Here is a 22,215-nt window from a genome sequence, read left to right as displayed (position 1 = left end):
TGTTGTTTTTTTGCAAAATAAAGAGAAATAACCGTGCAGTGCGCGAAAAATTAAAATCAAAAAAAGAAGTGAAAAAGTGAAGTTATTTAGTGAGCACCATTTTTTCTTTCCAATTTCAAAAATTAAATCACTTGGTTTATTAATTTTATTTCGATCCTTGTGATTATCTGGTCTATCCCCCCACCAGTGGTAAGGTTTTCCAGACACAACACAAGGAAGAGGGTAACCTAACCTCATTTTCCGCACCATACTAAATAGTTTTGTGTTGTTGTTTTTTTGCACATCACAAACACGAAATTAAGTTCAATTTAATTAATTAATCCGGTGCTCACTTCACTTTTTAAACACTTACTACACTTTTTTTGCGCTTGTTTTGCAATATCGCACGCATTTTTTCACTTTTTCAAAAATACACCCATTATCTGTGGAGGTGGCGAGGGTCCCCCTTTTTTGTTGTTGCCGCTGAGACAAAAAGTCTGTAAATTAAACCTTTTTGCTGTTGTCGCTGCTGTGACAAAAAGTCCATAAAATAAACCCTTTTCGTTGTCGCTACCAAGACAAAAAGTCTGCAATAAACAAAATAAATAATAAACTTGAAGCTCAATAGTTTTTATTTAGGGCATTTTAACTCTGAAGAGTTCTATTTTTCTAATCGCAAATTTTCTCGTTAATAAACGTAAATAAAACAATGGAAACCTACATCCGTTTAGCAGAATCAATCGCAGAGTTTGATAAAGATTACATCCTTATTCCGGAAAGCGAACATAGCAAACACACCCTTGCAATACAGCAGGAAGAGTTGCGGTCCTTGTGGAAGAAGGTTAAGTCTGCGTTTGATTCGCTATTGGGATCTGATGAGGTGTCCGCGGATGACGTTATGGCGGTCAGAAAGAAGCAAAAAGCAGCATACGCAATCTACGTGCGATGTTCAGCGTCTATATCTGCTGAGGCAGAAAAATACAAGAAGGATAAAAAGAACGTCAACCCTGAGCAAGAACCTCATGGGCATAAAATTCGCCTCCCTGCTTGCGACACGGAAGTTTTTAAAGGGGATTATCTGTCTTGGCCAACTTTTCGCAACCTTTTCACGGCAATTTATATAAACAACTCCAGCTTGAAAGGGGTGGAAAAGTTATTCCATCTCAACAACAAAACGCAGGGCGAAGCAAAAGATATAGTTAGAAAATGCCCTCTCCCAAATGAAGGTTTCGAGATGGCCTGGAAAAACTTGTGTGAAAGATACGAGAACAAACGTATCTTAGTTAACACACAACTACAAATTTTATTTAACTTAAAAAAGGTAGAAAGTGAGTGTGGTAGTTCAATAAAAAAGCTACAAAATGATATAAATAATTGTATTTCGTCCCTCAAATGCCACAAAATTGACACTTCCAATTGGGATGCAATCCTGACCTATCTATGCTCAACCAAGTTACCAGAGAGCACGCTGGCTCTTTGGGAGCAAAGTATATACCATAAAATGGACATATCCAAGTAGGAGGATATGGATAAATTCCTGTCTAATCGGTTTCAGACACTTGAAACAGTGTCTGGTTTTACAGGGCATACCACTTCGAAAGTGCAAAAACCAAACGCGTCACGACAATCGTCAGAAACCCCTACGAAAAGACTTGGTGCTTTTCAAGCAAAAGTATGCAAGCAAACAATAAAATCAATTTGTAAAATGTGTAAATCCCCTGAACACAGATTACGCAACTGTTCACGCTTCTGCGAGTTAACCCCAGTAGAAAGGATTAAATTTATAAAATCCACAAGTGGCTGCCTGAATTGCTTATCCCCAGGACACACCGTGACGAAGTGCACCAGTTCCTACAACTGTTCCAAATGCCACTCTCGTCACCACACGCTCCTGCATGCGGATACATCTCAGCACACGGTTGTACGCAAGCCTTTCAAAGATGCGGATAATATCCCAACCACATCAACACAGGCGCGACAATCTGCAAACCAGAATGTAAAATCCTGTCATGCCAATTCCAGCACAGGCGTGCTATTAGGAACTGCTCGCGTACTCATTCACCATAATGGTACCGACTTCTCCGCGCGGGCATTAATTGATTCAGGGTCTGAATGTTCTTTCATGACAGAAAGACTGAAACGAAGAATCAATTTGCCGGCGAGGAAAAAGCATGCCCAAGTGTCGGGCATCACTAATGCAGTATCTGCTCAAGTTAGAGAGGCATCCACCATCGAATTACGTTCACCAGTGGATCCATGCTTCAGCTTGACTACTCCAGTTCTGATTCTAGCCAAACTTACTGGGAATCTGCCATCCTGCCATATCAACACGATGACTATGCAGGCATTCCCAGACTTGGTTCTGGCAGACAAGAGGTTCTACGTCAACGAAGATGTAGACCTCATACTTGGTGGAGACATATATCCCCAAATTATAATGAGCGGTCTGAAAAAGATTGTACTTAATACACTTCTGGCCCAAGAGACAGTGTTCGGTTGGATACTAACCGGTCGAGTTGAAGCACTGAGTCCAACGAAGAGCATCGTGTCATTTTACAACGAGGTTGCATTGGACAACCAATTAAAAGCTTTCTGGGATAGAAAATGTTCCCAAAAATAAAATGCTTAATGAAGAAGAAAGGTATTGTGAACAGTTATTTAAGGAAACGACAAAACGTGATGAAAATGGGAGGTATACAGTTTTGCTACCAGTCAGGCAGGATTACCCTGAGAATATTAAATTAGCACCGTCCCTAAAGCTCGCATGTTCACAATTCTTCAGAAATGAGGGGCGATTACTGAAAAACCAAGAGTTAGGAAAAGAGTATGTTCGGGTGTTGTCAGAATACGAAACACTTGGACATATGAGAAAAATCAAGAATAATTATTTCCTGTCCCATCACGCGTCAAGCCCTAGTCTAAACGACATACTCCACCCAGGTCCAGTACTCCAAGCAGACTTGCCCATTTTAATTCTATGTTGGAGACTGTACCGCTTTGTCTTTAATAGCGACATAGAAAAGATGTATAGGCAGATTTGGGGGACCGATAATCACGCCAAATTTCAAAGAATTGTCCATCGAACATCCACAAACGAACTAAAGACTGTCACATTTGGTGTAAACTGCGCCCCCTACCTCACGATACGGTCACTTCTACAATTGGCTGATGATGTAGAAAATACCCACCCAATAGCATCGGGTATATTACGAGAAAGTATGTATGTCGACGACGTTTTATCTGGTGGACATACAATAGCGTCAACTATCAGAGCAAGAAACGAAATTCGCGAAGCATTGCACTCAGCTGGCTTTCCATTGCGCAAGTGGACATCAAATTGTGAGAATATCCTTCAGGACATCCCCAAAACGGATCTGCTCAGCGAGGACTTCCTAGCGTTTGAAGAGGCTAGCTCGGTGAAGGCACTCGGAATACGATGGAACGCGCACTCAAACATGTTTTACTTTACAGCAGGAGCTTTAGAGAATGGCGAGAACATCACCAAACGCGCAATCCTATCCGCTATAGCCAAACTTTTCGACCATTTAGGCTGGATTGCACCAATGGTCATAGTGGCAAAACTACTAATGCAGAATATCTGGTTAGAGGGCACCGGGTGGGACGAACCTGTCTCCCCAACTACCTTAGAACGGTGGGAAAATTTCACCCAACACTATAGCGAAAGACATCAACGAGCCTCCCTTTATGGCGAGAACCAGCTCATGCTCCGTCTTATCCGAACCCAATACTGGATACCTAATGCCAAGACCATGATCAGAGCCATCATCCACAATTGCAAAACCTGCATTATTCACCGAAAGCAGGCGCAGTCCCAACTTATGGGCACCCTTCCCTGCGAACGGACAACATTTACCCGCGCGTTCACCAATACCGGGGTAGACTTTGGGGGGGCCTTTCGACATCAAAAGCTACCGCGGTAGGGGATGTCGACTGTCCAAAGGCTACGTATGCCTTTTTGTCTGTTTCTCCACTAAGGCCATCCACTTAGAAGCCACTAGTGACCTTAGTACCCCATGCTTTCTCGCAGCCCTTGTGCGTTTTATCGCGAGAAGAGGATGTCCGAAAAACATCTACTCCAACAATGGTACAAACTTTGTCGGAGCGTCAAGAGCTTTACGATCCGAATTCAAAGCCTTCCTGGCTGAAAGCCGAGACAAAACAGTCTCTAAGTATAGCCATCAAGCATTAAACTGGCATTTTATGCCCGTCGCGGCTCCCCATATGGGCGGCTTGTGGGAGGCGGGAGTGAAGAGCTTCAAAAGCCACTTCAAAAAGATCGCATCTCCCCACAAGTACACCATGGAGGAGTTCCACACACTTTTGTGCAGGATTGAGGCTTGCCTCAACTTGCGCCCTCTCAGTCCAGGGTCGAATGACCCAACGGATCTGGAACCACTAACTCCAGGACATTTCCTAACGGGCAGCCACCTACTGGCTCCGCCAGAACTAGATGTTAGTGAGAGCTCTGCCTCGATGATCAATCGGTGGCAGAAACTCAAAGCCCTCCATCACACTTTCGGCAAACGATGGAAGGTGGAATATCTATCCGAACTTCAAAAACGAGTGAAGTGGAAGCATCCCAAAGAAAATATAAAAGTGGGAGATCTCGCCGTCCTCAAAGAGAACAACTTATCTCCCAACGAGTGGAGGCTAGGTAGAGTCGTCAACGTACACCCCGGCGAAGATAACCGAGTTCGCGTAGTCGACCTCATAACAGAGAAGGGTCAAGTCAGACGACCTTTGGTCAAACTGATCCTTCTTCCAACGGAGGAGATGGATTGCGAGAAGGCCAATAGCTCCGCATAACAATCGCTCCGTTCCTCTCCCTCACTCCCATCCGAACTCCACCTTCCTATCGAGACCCAAAACAAACCCACAATTCACCCGCTCTCCCAGAGCGAGGACAGCAAATCAACCCAAATTCACTCACTCCCCAGAGGGAGGACACCTGAACCCTAACGCAGATCCCTGATCTGCCACATAATGCATCTGCACTCGGCCAAAGGCGCGAGGCCAACAGAACCCAACAACTAAGTGCAAAAGATGTATGGTCCCGACATGCATATACATATATATTCACCTACATATTTATACATAATTCCTCAAAGGGTGTACCCTTAGCACTGCACAGTAAGCGAATGAGAGGAGGTATACATACCTTATCATAATCAATCATATCAAAAGCAGTCTAAAAGCAAAGGTATGAACATGGAATTTCGTCTCAAGAATAGTAACACCCTTAAAATCATTTTATGATAGCTCGGGCCGAAATCCATTGCGTAAACCGCAAGCACTCCTAAATGGTGAATCGGATTAAGGGAATATGGTAAATACCATGCCATTTAAATATGTATGCAATTCATCTACTTCATTTCCAAGCTGACATACACTAAGGCTGACATATGCATTTAATAGTATATGTAGTGTTGTGTCAATAGGCCTCATACTACTACATAGCCTGGGCTGATTCTCGCTTTTGGCTCAGAGGTTTTTAAGTTTATTAACCCATTGAGAGTTGTGAGACTTTTGATTCACTGCGAGGAACTATGTATAATGAAAAATTAAAGAAATGATACTAACGTTTATCTTTAATTTTAATTTAACACAAAAATTCAAGTCATTTAAAAAAAAAAAAGCTATGGTGTTTTGCTTTGCTGCATTTTTTCTTTATAAAATTGTACATGAGCCACCACAGGGGAAGTTTTTTTTACTTAAGATTACACTTCTATTTCGACGTTATAAACTGTGTTTCCATGCCTGCATTCGTACGCAACAAAAGCAATACGCTGAATATATTTTGATTACATTAAGCCACTTACAATTGTGTGAGCAAATCATTTAAAGTACACTTTACGACTTAAAAATACATTATTTTTATGTACGCCTCTTTATACTGTCTACTGCATCATTTGATTTTATGAATTCATTAAATTCAAATAAATTAACTTCAAACATAAAATGATTCTCGGACGAAAAAGTCCGAATTATCAATGCCATTTCGTTCGCCTGTGCCAGTTTTGATCACAGGCAGATATCAAGAATTTAGTGCACCAATTTTTGATTGCGTGCCCAGTCACGTGCGCTGCGGATACGCCTAACAAACCCTCACGCACTGCGCCTAAACTGTCTTTCCATGCATACAAACGATCACGCAGCTGTCGCCATTCTGGAACACCAAATGTGCGATGCATTGTCGATGAGATATGTACTTTACGATTGGCTTGGTCTTGGAATTCAATCAGGTAATACACAGGGAGGGTAATACACAGGGTAGCGCAAGAGAGGTATCTAAGTTATTGAATAGACGGCACCATGATTTTGTGGAAATCGTCCTCAACGCCTTTGTTCGACTGTCGATAGGACATTTCAGCCCCTAGTTTAACAAAAACCCTTCCTAATTTTCTTGCACCTGTTCGTCCAGAAAGAAGTCAATAAAAACTGGCGATGCGTTCATAATTGTTTAACCTTCAAAGCAACTATCTGACCGACTTAATTCGCACCTACTTTATGTGCACACGTAACAAAATACCAACCACATCAGTGGTGGCAACAAAAAGAAGTACTTAATTGTTTCCAAACTTAGGTTTATCCGTCAACATTAATGTACATATATTCGTACAGAAGATCTCTCGCATCCTACTAAAACTGATACCCTCCGTACTAACTTATGTAAATCATAAGGATTAAATTATGTAGTTAAAGATCTACCTTCTTATAGTCGATATCCTGTTCACCAGCAGCATGAACTTTATCCTGTTCGCGAAGTTCCTTCTCCAATGTCACCCAGATACGACCACCAAGAACGGGAGTTGACGCAAATTAGAGGTCATTCTTTCAAATATTTGTGTATGTACGTGAGCTGTCGCGCTTTTGTATTTATTTTATTGTATGAACATTTAAAAATTGTTGAAAATTATATATTATAACAAATCGTGTTTCGTGTGACATTATGGCAAAACGCAATACTCACCACAGACTAAGCATTCCATTTGTAACTGATGTTGAATGAGTCAGTATTAAATCCTAAAATATTCTAACAATGTAAGCTAAAAAGGATATGGTCTTTCTTTAAGATCTTTGAATCGAATCGGTTGCTGCTCCTGTTCAAATATTTTATTCATAGGGTTGGGTAACTCTGCATATATATCCTTTACATACAAAAGGAGATGCTGTACCTCTGGATTGAATGACGGCCGAAAATGTTTATGCAATTCAATTATGATCCTTAAACTAACCAAAACGTTTTCCTCGTTATCATTTCTTAAAATTTTTAGCATTACTGAAATTACGGGCTTAACATGTTGGCGTAAGTTTTCACTTATAGGTAGTCTATGAATCTTTTCCAAAATCAGTTTTCGTACATGCTGAGAACTATTTTCCTGAATGAACTGAGGTTCACCATCGTGCAATATCCGTATAAATACTTTGAGTGCAAGTTCTAAAAATGCTGCATATGAAGGGCTTTGTATTATCAATTCGAAATGTTCACTTAGCTCTTGTGCGGCTTTAAACTTTATTCCTTGCCATTTGTTACTTCCGCAAAATTAGAAAATGATAAAAGAGTTGAAATGAAAATGTTGAATTTTTAAGTGATTACGCTGCTGCTATATCCGCAATAGCTTCTGAAGCGGAATGTTTTACATCAACGTCTGGATCTGAATTTATTTTCTCAAGAGTGGGCTTTACTTGCGAGTCGATGACACTAGCTTCAAGGAACGGCGAAATTTTCTGTAAACTCTTGGCAACATTAACACGTACATTCGCAACGGGATCTGTAGCCAATAGAAGAACTGTTGGTAAAAGCAACTTAGTGGTAATGTCTGTGCCACAAACTTCAGCGAGCATATTTAAACAGAAAATACAAGTCATACGATGTAAATAATTTTTTATTGCGTGACATAACCAAAATCATAGGAATAATTGCTTGCTCAGCCCATTGGGCATCAAATTGTTCAACTAGCTTTTTCATATTTAGAGTAGAAGCTTCACGTTTAGCATACACATGATCATTCAACCAACCCATACATAATCCGCACAGCTTTTGATCGAAAAATTCTTGACCTAATTGACCTACCAATGCGGGCATGTATTTGATAATTGCTAAACGCACTCGCCATTTAGAATCTTCAGCTAGTTCAACAATGGCTGGTAATAATGACTGTGAAAGTTGTTGAATCCCTATGACGTCGTTAACCCAGTCAAGATTTGAAATAATGTTTAATCGAACTTCAGGGCATTCATCCTTCAGCTGAATAAGAAATAGGGGTAAAAGATGTTCGACAGTATTGTATGCGCCTAACATAGGACTCAATCCCATAATAACTGATGCCACATTTTACATGAGGATTAGGATCAGATCCTAACTCACGCACAAATGGCAATATTGGGCTCATAATAATTTGCATTTGGTTAGATTCATCTAAATTGGCGAAAAAATCTTTTACTTTTGTTGCAACCGCTGCCCTTACTTCGGCTTCGGCATCCTTCAGCAAATACTGAAAAGCGGGTACCAAATCAACACGCGTTATCTCCGGACCAACAGCTTTTTGTAAATCAACAAATTTCTCTGCAACCATATATCGTACGCGCCAAGAGGAATCGCTGGCACATTGGCTAAACTAAATGCGGCAGCAATTGTGCAATGCGAACACATGCTTCTACTGCCAATAAACGAACAGAGTCTTGATCATCTTGAGCCAGTTGTAAAAAATTGGGAATCAAATCCCCTCTTTAGCTAAGGGATCACTTAATATATTAACATAACTCCGAAATGTATTGAACTCATTTTGAGCCATTTTGGCTCTAAAATAATATTAACTCCTGATTGTTCAAAACTACGAAATGCAAAATTCACTACTGCACTCCACCATGCGTAAAAAATTAAAGAATGAAGCAACGGAAGAAATCTTTCGATTAGTCTCGTTTGCTTCAATTCAGAGGAATTCACATTCTATACACGGGTGTGTATGAATGTGCACAATTTTTTTGTCTTTGCTGCTAGTAAATATCTACCAGTGCACGGACTTTTTTTAAGGCAAAATGTTGGGAGACGGAAAATGGTAGTAGAAGTTTCATGAAAACAATAACTACGGTTTATACTGGTAACAAAAAAATTCCCAAGTCATTGTAAAACAAACAACTCACAAGATAAATCACATACCAAAGCGTATAACAACCACAACAATTTCCCAATGTACCAAAAATACTGCCGCAAAATAACCGATGTCGGCAGGTTATCGTTTACGTAAAACTTTTTATTGTCGTTCAAATTAGTCACAAAAAAACTGAGAAAAATAGCGCAGAAAATATTCGCGTGCTCAGTAATATATTTCAAAAATTTATTTCCTGTTTAAGTTCTTCACAAATTTTTCAAAATTGACTGATTTGGTCAGTATCGCCTCCTAATGTTAGTTGGGTGGGCTCGGCAATTCAATACTTTAAAATTATCGCAGTATACGTTTACAGTGCGAAAATACTGAAATATTGGTAGATTTTGGGCTTTGGTGGTAGTAGTAGTAGAAAATGAAAATGGGCCAGAAAAGTCAGTAAACCTACCAATGCGGTAAAGTCCGTGCACTGACTGTCCATATACTTATACCAACGTATGTACATATATATGCAGAGTTTAAATGTACATTATATTAGGGATGCATAAAAAGATGCAAACGGGTACCCAAAAACCCGTTTCTGAGGAATCGGTATCGGAGCCAAATACCCTTCGGGAACCGTGCCTTTTGATAAAGGCCATCAATAAAACAGGACTACAAGCGTACTTGGGAAAAGTTGAACAAATAAGCGGAGGGCAATACTAACAAATAAAAAATTATACATTTTATAAATCTCTCCCCTCTTCCAAAACGAACATTTTTTGTTTTATTTTTTCTTTATTGGCATACAATTTTGCCGTCCAGACATTTTTTGCAGCGGGCAGGAAAGTTGCTGGTTTTTAGCACTAACAACACAAATAACAGCGACTCAAAAGAACCCACGCTATACACTTTCTACCCGGTTCGGTACCAGAATATGCGAACCGAAAATCGTAAATGCTCATTCTTCTCCAGCACTAGTGTGCCCGCGGCTAACTAAAACGCTACCGGGTGACACGAAATAAACAGAATAAAGCACTAAAGACCCAGGCGCATAACGTGCGGGGAAAGAGGCCATGCACATAATGCGCGCCAAATATTAATATTTTTTTTATGCAGCGACAGATGTTTTTCCCCTTACGCACGCGCTAATAAAAGTTCCCAAATCTCAATAATACAATTAGGGACCACTCGCCCCTGCACTTCGTTAAGGACCCGACCTATTCATACCCATTGCATTCCTTTCAGAAAAATGGGTCGTTTTGCTGCTATGCAACGGAATGCCGCCGAGAACGCATCGCGTTATTCACTGGAATGCCGAGTCTGTTTTAAACGACACCCCATACGCTTGTGCCCTATCTTTCGGGCCAAAAAACCCGAGGGGCGGCTCTACGCGGCGATCCGTGGGAGCCACTGCGGAAATTGCTTGGCACTAGATAACCGCTCTAACGCGTGCCCGATCCAAGGAAGATGCAAAAAATGCGGCAGAAAACACCACACCATGCTACACATCTCCTCGATTGATGAAGAAGAACAGCTACTCCTCGAAGCCCGCTCCAAGCCATGGAGTGTACAAGTTGAGGAGGAGCTGGAGTCCCCACGTGAGCGGATCGACGACTCCATATCATTATATGCGTCAGATGCTGGAACGGAGACTTGGCCTCTTCGTCCAGCTCGAATCCACCGAACCGGGGCGGAGACTCGGTCTCTTCGCCCGAATACAACACCAGCAGCCAAATGGTTTCGACCGCTTTTGCAGCATGAGAGGAAGCTGCTCCCCCACAACCAGCATCGACAGTGCCATGGCAGCCCCGTACGCACATCTTTGTCTGGCGGATCCGCAGTTCTGCGCATCCGCGCCGATCCGCCTCGTCCTAGGCACAGATGTATATGCGGAGATAATACTCCCAGGGATTCTGCCCACCACGTTTGGCCCTTTGCTTGCTCAGAGTACCATCTTCGGTTGGGTACTCTCGGGCAAGGCCTAGCATAAAAATGTTCGGTAACGACCGAAACACATGAATTTTTTATACTTTGTTATTTTTATTGAATTTTTGTTGTACACGGTTGCAAAAGACGTGCATTGTGAATTCGTACCAGCTAAAAATCTTTCTATTCCTCCATTGCCCTGCCTACGTGACCAATAATAGCTGACAGGGAGAACGGCTGTCGCGAATGGCCAGAGAATGGAAGAAAGGTTTGTTATTCTCTTGCTCGCCATTGTTAAATTGAAGTGCCATGAATTGCACATTTGTTTCAAATCAGCTTTCTTTTAAATTTGTATACAGAAAATCAGACTACATATTAATATTCATTTCTAAAATCAAGTTTATAGATTAAATTTGAGCCACCAGCTATGCAGGTATTTTAAAATATGTAAATAAAGCAATATACGAGTCGTCTACAAAAATGTTTGAAAACCACTGGTGAGCTAATGATTTAAGTAATCGAACAGCGATTGAACAGGTGATTGAAGCTGTTCACTATTGTGAACGTTCTATCAAACATTCGCCACTTGTATGAATTCACAATGGAGGTGTGCGTTTACAATCATTTATCATTACAATAAGTTATTTTTATTGAATTTTCTTCATTCTATGCTTGTTCATTTCCAATGAATTTGTAATAAACGGCAAGAAATATCAACCCAATATATCTTCTTACTTCTTTTCGGAATCCCTAGCTCTAGGCAACCATTGCTCAGGCCTCTAACCATGACGGGAAAAGTGACGAATGACCGAGGCAGCAGCAACCAAGCTCGCACACTACGCAAACCACCTTGCGTGCCGGCAAGCCGGCGGACTGGCCGTCGCTATGTTAAGTTAGATATAATTAGTTATAAGTTTTTTATTTTTTCCTCTCTTCTTCACGGTCGGTGATCCTTGGCGGACTGTGAGGTTGCGTACCGCAAGTGGGGCGGCATGTTTAGGCCCAATGCCTAACTTTTACCTGATTGACGGCGCCCCTCCCTAACGTTTTAATAATATTTCCAGCCACCCACACTTACGCCGCATTTGTGTGCATGCATGCGTTTCATACACATCCACGTGTGTGTGCAGGTTGTCAGCACCCATGCACGTATATGTGGGGGTGCTGTGTTTGTGGCCTTTTCCCCTCCTTAATACCAGAGGACTTTTTCGCCGCTTAGCGGTTGCCATCAACGGGACAACCGGCCTCTTTTATGGTCGACCGCCAAGCAGTTCACAACGCCCAGGATCACCATCGTCATTTTTGCGACATTAAGGTAACATTATACCGATTGTATATTTTCCTTTTACTTTCTAATTAAATATTATTTTATAACGAGGCAAATCCTCTTGTGTTTCTTTATTTTATTTCGAGTGAACCATCAATCCCGAGATCGACCCGTGTGCGCCTACTCACTGCCGGTTTCAGACGCACCCAGGCCGAGCATGCTGAGATTACGGGATTGGATGTAACGCTCATCAAAAGATTCGATACTCTCCTTCGCGCATTAGCATCTGGGTATAATATCAATATCCAAAGATTTGAGATATTTGCGAGTGAGACTAAAAAACTATACATAGATCTCTATCCGTGGTTTTATATGCCTGCTACAGTTCATAAAATCTTAGTGCATAGTACTGATAATCACCCCTATTCTGCATTTCGATTACGTTCCCGTTGTACGCTCCGCTTTAATTGAAGTGGGGTATTCTGCATTAGGGTGGAATCGTAACGAGAAGAGGAAGAGCAAATGATTTTTCGAAATCAGTTGTTTGTACGAAATGTGTGAACATTGGAACAAAATAAATTAAAGAAAATTTAAGAAAAACACTGAAAAACGTTTATATATTATCCACGCCATTTTGTACAAAAAAAGCAATAGAATATATTGCCGCCGTGTTATATTTTTTTGAGTGAAGTGCTTTCATAATTGTGTGTTTTTGACGTTCTTTTGGCCAATTCCCTGCCGTGGCTACCAAGTTTTGTTAAAACGGATTCCTGTACGAATATAGTTGACATTTTCTGAATTTTATGGATGCTAATTTCATTGCACTGGCCTAAAATACTTTATAAAGGTTTATTTATTCTTTCCACAAGGATTGTTTACGTTTACGCTTCACCTTCCTCTACTCCGGCAGCTTGCTTTGGCATATAACTGGACCCAACGAACAGACACAAATTATAGCTGTCGATTATAATGGAATCAATAGCCGCGGCATTATTTGTGGAGCTGGAAAGCAACGTATACGAAAATGGCCAGGCGAGAATGGAAAGGCAAATATTGCGAGATTTGTGTAATCCATTTGAGATGAGTGACGAATTGTAAGAAATTGAACTTAAAAGTGCTAAAGTTTAATGACTTATTTTCTTATTTGGGTTCAAAAAAACTTTCGACTTAATAAGGATGCTTTCAAGTATGTGTTAGATACTCTTGCGGGGCAAATACGTCCAAGGACTTCGACATCGACATGTTGTTTTTCACCTGGAAACATATAAAAAAAAAACAATCATCATCAAGCCTTCTACGTTCCTTAACAAGTTTTACTTACATTTTTGTTAAAATTCTGTTATAAATTAATAAAAAAATAAAAATAAAATATTTTTCCGCCAACTAATTTGCAACTTAGAAAAACGGAACTACAATCGAAATGCAGAATACACAAAATCGAACGATTCGAAGTTGGATCGAAAGAGATTTGCACACAGAATACCAAAATTGCTAAACCGAAAAAATTCCAATCCAAGTCGAAATGCAGAATAGGGCTGATTATTGCCTATTGGTCAACTTTCTGAAGAAGTACAAGAAGCCAGTAACAAAGATTTGAGACGATTCAGGGATGATAACACACAAAAGCAGTCGCGTGTAGCCACGAATAGAGATCTTATGAATATGTTACTTATAAGATCGGATCCCTTAGTTAACAGCTTAAGGTAGATATCCAAGAAAAAATTTAAAAGACTGACTTCAGAAGTCTTACATTTACTGTCCTCCGATAATGATGAGTCAATAAATACCCCAGTTGTTTCAAGCTTTCACAGTAATGATGCTCATGACTATTCCACAAGTGACTCATCGAATGACAGTGACGATAATGAATGGTAACATAATTATAAAAGAAAACTTACACTATAACTTTTTCCTTGATCAGTAAGTAGTAAAGTAAAAAGAAGTAAAATTTTAGAAAAAAATTAGAAAGGCACATATAGCTGAAAAAATATTATACTTGTAATAAATGGCTACATATGACACTGAAAATATCAGAAAATAATTTCAGATCTATCTGTGGCAGGGAAACTTTTAACGTGCTTTATTTCAAAGTGGCACTTTATATGAGAAATCACTGATTGATTTTTTTCAAATAAATTGCTTGTTAACGTTAACCAAAGATGGTGAAATCGGCCCCTGATATTGTTACCTTATAAAGCGAGAAAATTAAGATATAATGCATAGGTATAAAATGCTTGCATGCATAAAATCATTTTTATTATATAAAAGTAGTATGACATTGAGATTTTAGTGCTATTTTTAACACAGAGTTATTTTTTAACATAAAGTAAGAAGTAAAAAACATGACTAATCGCTACATTTATACGTGTTTCATTTATTTTCATATATAATAAATCGTAAAAATAAAAATAATGTTATTGTAAAGATTATGCGAAGCCCCATAGGTAAAATGAGTAATAAAGAGAACATTGGTTTATATATTACATTTTTAAAATGAAAATCTCCTGCAAAAAAGAAATAGAATGAACATTGGTATGTATAATACATTTTTAAAATGAAAATCTCCTGCTAAAAAAGGAGCTAAACCTAACTACATTTTTTCATTTTCGTACTTAACTACACTCCCTTTTGTGGTTCAGGATTTTGGGCATATTTTGAAAAAACTCCCAACATCATTCCTTCATTATATGTCATTCGACTGCCTAGTCCACTGCCTTCCACTATTCGCAACATAACCTAAATTTAAGCTGCCAAACTATATAGTGTTGACGAATTTACTGCAAATCCTCTTATTTGCAACCTTCTGCTAAGTTCAAATCACTAAACTGTTGAATAAATAACTCCAATATTTAATAATGCAAAATGGCCTTTATTAAAGTACTTCACAATAAATAACTCTACTTTGCTCGCCAGATAGCGTCTTAAATCCAACTGATTCTCGCGCCTTTTATACTGTCTGATTCCCTCGTTGCATACTTCTAGGCTTTTCCATTCTAGAACTTACTAGTTAGTTATCAGCTACAAAATCACCAGCCAGAACTACGTTTATAGCTTCTCATATGCGCGTGAGTAATACTTGCACAAATTATTGCCCTCTCTTGTGAGCACCTCAGATAAGATATATGCATGTGTTTGTGCGTTGCTTCTCGCTGCGTGTACGTACATATGTGTAGACATAATGATTGAATTATTGATGTGCATCAATTCACTGCTTAGCATCGGCAGATGACAATACCCCTTAGTGTTGCTAATATTCCTAACAATAGTAAACAATCGTACACATATTATATGGTGTAAATATCATCGAAAATGTTTACAATTTTTTTGTGCTTTTTTTGTAGCGGATACAAGCATCGATTTTGAAAATCGTTCTATTATTGAAAAGGTATAAATCCAATTTAGGTTAGGTTAGGTTGGGTGGTAGCTTCACTGATAGGGGAAGCTCACTTGGACAACATGACGGTCCGTTGTGATACCACATATAATAAACTAAACTAACGGTGACGTAGATGTAACTACTTAGAGAATCGTTGGGTAGCAACGATAAAGTTCCGAATGATCCCGATCTCAACCTTGGATAGCTCCTCGGGAGATCCAAGTGAGTCACGACCGAAATACTTTCGCCTAGTTCTGGCAAAAGCTGGGCAATCAAGCATAAAGTGATTTGGTGATTTCATCTCATCATCCTCCATACAGCTGCAGCAGGATGGAGTTTCCAATATATTATGACGTACCGCATGGATACCCATGGGACAGTGCCCTGTCAAAACCCCAATGACCATTGATAGGTGAGCCTTAGTGAACCCAATTATTTCAGCAGACCTCCCGCCATCCACGGCCAGAAAGATCTTGCTACCCTGCAAGACGTAGTGTCCGCCCAACGTTTGCTGAGCTGACTCGAGGCCCAGCTATGGAAGAGCAATCCACAGGTGGCTAGCGGAATCCCGAAATCCCTACAGCCATCTTCATCTGGTTCAGTTGTACCTATTCGGGCTAAGAGATCCGCTTGACAATTACCCGGAATATCACTATGGCCCGGGACCCAGATAATCTTAATTGTAAAAGACTTCGATGCAATCGCAAGTGAGGTCAGGCACTCCCAGACCACCCTCGATCGCACTGTAGTTGAGCTCAAGGCCTTTATAGCCGCTTGGCTATCAGAGTAGATATTAAATTCCCTAACCGTAGTAGCGCTGGATAGTATTTCATCCACCGCATCATTAATCGCAGCAACTTCCGCTTGGAATACACTGCAGTGATCAGCCAACTTAAACTTGCGGCTTACATTTAGCTCTTGGCAAAAGACCCCCCCGCCAACCTTTCCGTCCAACTTCGACCCATCCGTGAACAAGTTAACCGGTCCCATGCCCCAGAAAATTCCTCTTCCCCACTCCTCCCTCGAGGGAATGACTGGGGTGAAGGTTGCATAGGGCGGCCATCGGCATGCAATAGTCCGTCCTGTCCGGGATAAAGTCGAAACTAGTAAGAAGGCTAGAGTGCCCGAAATCAGAAAGCATATAACCCATATCACGAAGCCTGACCAACGACCGGGCCGCGGCTGCCTTTCCCGCAATATCTACTGGATGTATATTCAGCATGACATTCTGTGCCAACGTAGGGTTGTTCTCATAGCGCCACTGATACCAATAAGCGCCGTCCGTTGCACTGACACTAAGATTTTGGAGGTGCTCGCCGTGTCCAGTGCTTTCCACGAGACCAGCACCCCATAGATCAGAATCGGGTTGACCACCATCTCATAAAGCCAGTGTACTACTCCTGGAGAGAGCCCTCATCTCTTTTCGATAGCCCCCCTGCAGCAGTACAAGGCAACCGCGGCCTTCCTGGCCCTATCCTCCACATTGGGCTCCAGGACAGCTTCTTGTCCAGAACAATTCCCAAATATTTAACCCTGTCAGTAAGTACAAACGGTATCCCTCCAATCGAAGGAATTCTGAAGTCGGGTTCTTATATCTCCTTGTAAAAAGAACCAATTCCGTCTTTCCCGGGTTGACCGCCAACCCACATGATTCAGCCCACCTAGCCACAGTATCCAGGTAGCCCTGCAGAACATCGCGCAGGGTGCCCAGAAATTTGCCTCTGACTAGGATAGCGAGGTGATCTGCATAAGCAACCACCCGACAACCATTGGCTTCGAGATCCACAAGAAGCTCGTTGACTACCACAACCCAGGGCAGAGGAGATAGTACACCTCCCTGTGGCGTGCCCCTGCACACCTTCCTTCTAATTGTGGCCCCTCCCCACTCCGCTGCGACAATTCTGCCGCATAGAAGTTTGCTAATAAATTCAACCAGAGCCGCTTCGACTCCTAAACCCACCAGAGTTCTTTCGATTGCCCCCGGTAAGACATTGTTAAAAGCCCCCTCGATGTCTAGAAAGGCACCCAGCGCATACTCTTTATGTTCTAGGGACCCCTCTATTTGTTTTACAATCGAATGGAGAGCCGTTTCCGTCGATCTGCCCTTGCAGTACGCATGCTGTGAAGCCGACAGTAACCCCCCAGGTATCCTTTCCCGTAGGTACAGGTCAATCAGCCGCTCAAACGTCTTAAGAAGAAACGACGAGAGACTGATTGGCCTGAAATCCGTAGGTGATAACTGAGAGCTCCTGCTGGCCTTCGGAGTGAAGATGACCCTAACCGTGTGCCACGACTTAGGGATATAGTTAAGCCTGAGGCAGTGTAGATGATGGCCAACCAGCGGTAGGAAATCTCTAAAGACCTTTGAAGTTGCGCAGGAATGATGCCATCCGGGCCGGGTGACTTATAGGGCTTGAACGAATTTATAGCCCAGGATATTTGACTTTCCCGTAGTGGAATGGCAGCCATTTCTGCATGGCCAACAACCGCCGACCACGCAAGCGAAGATCCCTGTGCAACTGGGACATCGGGAAAATGATTGTCCAGTAAAAGTCTCAGGGACTCCTCGCTACTCATCGACCAGTCCCCACCATTATCTCTCAGATACCCCCGAGGGGCGGGATTCCTAGAGAGTATTTTTCTAAGCCTCGCGGATTCATTGCAGCCCTCTACGTTTTCGCAGAAGCTTCGCCATGAATCTCGCTTGGCTATCTTTATTTCATATTTATAAATCCCCAGACTCACCTTATAGAGCTCCCAATCCGAGGGTAATTCACTCCTCCTGGCTCTGTGAAAGAGTCGCCTACTGGACGCTCTTAGGTCGTCAAGGGAATCAGACCACCAGGGCGGCTTGCCTTTCCCCCTGTAAGTTTTCAGTGGGCAGGACTGTTGAAAGGCGCTATTGCATGCCGAGGTGAAGTTTTCCACCAGACCGTCTGTTTCAGAGTCGGACAGGTCCGAACCAACGATAGGCGCCTCAGGCAATAGCTCTCCCAACTTCCTACAATACAAGTCCCAGTTGGTACTTTTAGGGTTCCTAAAAGATATTTTACCGGGACGTTCTTCATTCACCGAGAACTGAATATATCGGTGATCAGAGAAGGAGTCCTCGTTGAGAACCCTCCAACCAGATATCCGATCTTCCAGTTCCCTGCTAACCAGGGTGAGGTCCAGGACCTCCTCCCTTACCGCAGTAATAAATGCCGGGTCATTCCCCCTATTACATATACAAAGTCCCTCATCTACAATAAAAGTAAATAAAGACTCACCTCTGGTGTTCGTATCCGAGCTCCCCCATATGCTATGGTGTGCATTAGCATCGGCACCCATGATTACGCCAACGCCTCTCCGCCTTGCTTCAGCGATGATTTCGCCCAGTATCACTGGCGGTGGTCCCGTTACGTCCTCATGGGGCATATACGCTGAGACCACCCACAATTCGTTACTGCCTCGCTCGAGGCAGACCGTAGTTACATCAGGATTGCTGAAATTAGAGAGAAAAATAAGCACACAGGATCTAGGCCTACCTGCCTCCCCATGCACCAAGGTGTTGAATTTTCCCGTCCTTAATCCAGAAATTTTTCCGCCGTTACTACTCAGCCACGGCTCCTGAAAAGGACTATATCCACCCCGCCTTTCTCAAGACAGAGCAACAAGTTTGCAGAAGCCGCCTTAGAATGCTGAAGATTGATTTGGTGGATTTCCATCAACACCACTCTTCTTCTTCTGCACCCCATCCTTGGCTCCCAAACAGACGATTTACACTTATGACGGATCCCGCCATCGATGATTCGCCCTCGGAGGCTAGGAGCTCCCCATCTGCCCTATCAGCCAGACGACTAGCGCTGATGACAGATCCCGCTATTGGCGGGACATCAAAAGTGCTTTCGCTGTCCAAATTAGCGGGGTCAGCATCCACAACCATGGGTATTGGCTCCCCTGCGGACGCCTTCACCTCTCGAACAGTCTCTGGGGGAGAGGAACCATCTCCCCTGGAATCGGTATGGTAGATTTTGAGAACCACACGCTCGAGGCCATAGGAGATAACCCCCCTCGTGTCAGAGAGAGGACCGGTGAACTCTGCGTTTAGCAGAATCAGCACTTGCCGACGTGGCCCAACAGCCTCCTCTACTCTGAGGACCCTTTAGTTATGCGTCGGAAGGTTCGGTTTGCAATAACGCATTAATTCCAGTATTTTCTCCGGCTGAGAGGGCCCGGCAGGCAACCACACTCAAGCCCTCGGTCGAAGGGGGAGATCCCTCCGTTCCACGGCCTCGAGTCTGGCTCCCCTCCAGACCTCCCCAACCAAAGAAATTATTTTCTTAAAGATACAGGCCGACCGCTCGTCAGCACAAGTAATTAGTCTAAATCCATGATACCACCCCGAGTATTCGAAGCATGGGCTCTCCATAACAGCGGTCATATAGGCCGCTGATATGGCGCTGGCGACCCACGGCCACCCAGCGATTTCGCTAAACGCAATTGCGTCCACACCTCGTCGGGCCCTTTTTGTCGTTGAGGCATTCCGCTCATCCGACCTTTGCCGCTTCCTTGCCCCCAAACCCTGCTGCTCACCTGCATCGTTCGACACCGGTGTATGGTCGTCGCAAGCTACGACGCTCCTGGCCCACTCCAGCGTCCGAGAATGCTTCTCAGAAATCTGAGGTGCATCCCTTCCGCCGTAGCGCTCCAAGATCTTCTCAGCTAGGCGCCGATCACCCAGAGCTTTCCTACGCGGCGTCGATCGCCTACCTTTCCCGGCAGGCTTCGACCCCAGGGCTCCTGTTGGGAAAGCTCCTCGCGAGAGGGTTTCCTTACTAGTACTGGGCTGGTCCGTCGCATTCGCCGGACCTCTACCTTACCCTGTCACAGCCCGATATGGGCCTACATTAAGTGTCTGTTTCGACACCCCTCCAATACCCGAACTACCCGTACCCAAGGGGATTTGAAACCAAACCCCTGCGCTGATCCGTCTGATCATCCCTTTTGACCCATCGGAAGCTTTCCCGGCTGTCAGCGACCTGCTTCGGAGCGCTCTCCGCACCTGTCGCCTCCCTCGCACCATGACGACCTTCTCCGTCACTCCTACCCTCCTTTTTGTTTATTTTCGTGTCCATTCTAAGAAGTCCCCCCTCAAGGCCGCTATCCGGAGCCGATTGTGTAGTCGCCCTTCAACGGTCCCGTGGTTATCTATGCTGCGCAGGGAGGCCACGCGAGGGTTGACGCATTACCTTATGGGTAATGCGTTCAGAGCCAGACCGGACGCAAAGCGGGAAAATCTTCAACCGCACCTACACCACCAACTTAACGGCGACGGAGCCGGAACGTACCCTGAGGCCCACCACGGTTTAACGGGACGTGGGCAGGTGCAGCACTAGCCTACCAGCTGTTTCGATAGGGTTTCACCCCGACCTACTAAGGTGGCAGAATACCGCACCTACCAGCCCAAAGTCATCAATTCCTAAACATAGTCAAAATCAAGTCCCTAACAATCCAGTTCGTCACCGTTGAGTACCGATCTTGACCCTCCCTCCCCTGAGCTTGGCACAATGACTCAGGGGTGCGGGTTTTATCGAGTTGTCCTCTCTAGATCCGCCATTATCAGTAGAATCAGGAGCACCTCGTGCAGGACGTGTTAACCAATCACGTGTGACAATTCGTCACTATGGCCGGTCTAAGACTGATACCAGTCCTAACCACGTATGATATCCAAACCTAAATCCAATTTAAGTTGATATTGATTTTCTTGAGCAGAAACCGAAAGCCGAACTTGCACAAAGGGGTTCTGCACAGGGATATTATGTAAAGCGCAACAGTAAATCCTTCGACTTTGACAGGCACCTCGCGTTCCAATGGACAGTGATCAAGATCCCGATAGAAATTTAATATGCAAATACTGCAACAATGGTATCCATAGTAATCAATTTGTTGTTGCATTTGCATTTTAAATTTTTATTGAGATTTGGATCACTGTTCGTTAGAACGCAGGGTAGTGTTTTGAGTAGCGCTCTTGTTTACAATCGATTATTTGGCTAATCGACTATTCGATTAATCGTATAGCAACTTTGCATTGATTGAAAATCGATTATCTGGTTTTCAATTGCAACATAGCTTGCAATGGACTAACTATCGTTATTCGCATACTAACGGCGTAATATACTAAATTTCTTGTCTTGAAATAATTTGATAAATTAAATTTTCGGCCACGCTACGGTAACCGCCTCTTCATGGGACTGTATCAAACACTAGTTGCATTTTTTGCCAGCTAGTGGAAATAAAACAGTAGATAGATAAGGAAATCTCATAGAAATCAACAAAAAAGGAGGCTAGTTGAGTTGGCTAAGCAGTTTGAGTTGAAAGCGCTTGAGAAACAGACGACCAAAAATGAGGGTTGGGGTTACGCGAGAGCGGAAATGCAGGCGGCCTCGCGTTTATCATACACCACTCTGTGTAATATCATATATTTGATCCTGATATCGACCGCAAGGACAGTGTCTTAGAACGTCAAGGCCTATCTGTCCGGCCAGGTGATGCAAACCTAGAAATCATCAACATCT

General features: G+C 42.9%; 1 pseudogene; it reads right to left on the bottom strand.

The window, feature by feature from the left end:
• Positions 1-7,585: 7,585 nt before the first annotated feature.
• Positions 7,586-22,215, bottom strand: part of LOC137241580 (serine/threonine-protein phosphatase PP2A 65 kDa regulatory subunit-like) — a 30,879-nt pseudogene continuing 16,249 nt past the window's right edge.

Source organism: Eurosta solidaginis, chromosome 2, assembly GCF_040869045.1.
Source record: "Eurosta solidaginis isolate ZX-2024a chromosome 2, ASM4086904v1, whole genome shotgun sequence".
Classification (NCBI taxonomy): Eukaryota; Metazoa; Arthropoda; class Insecta; order Diptera; family Tephritidae; genus Eurosta; species Eurosta solidaginis.
The sequence above is the reverse complement of the archived record's forward strand: the minus strand, read 5'-3'. Positions and strand labels throughout refer to the sequence as shown.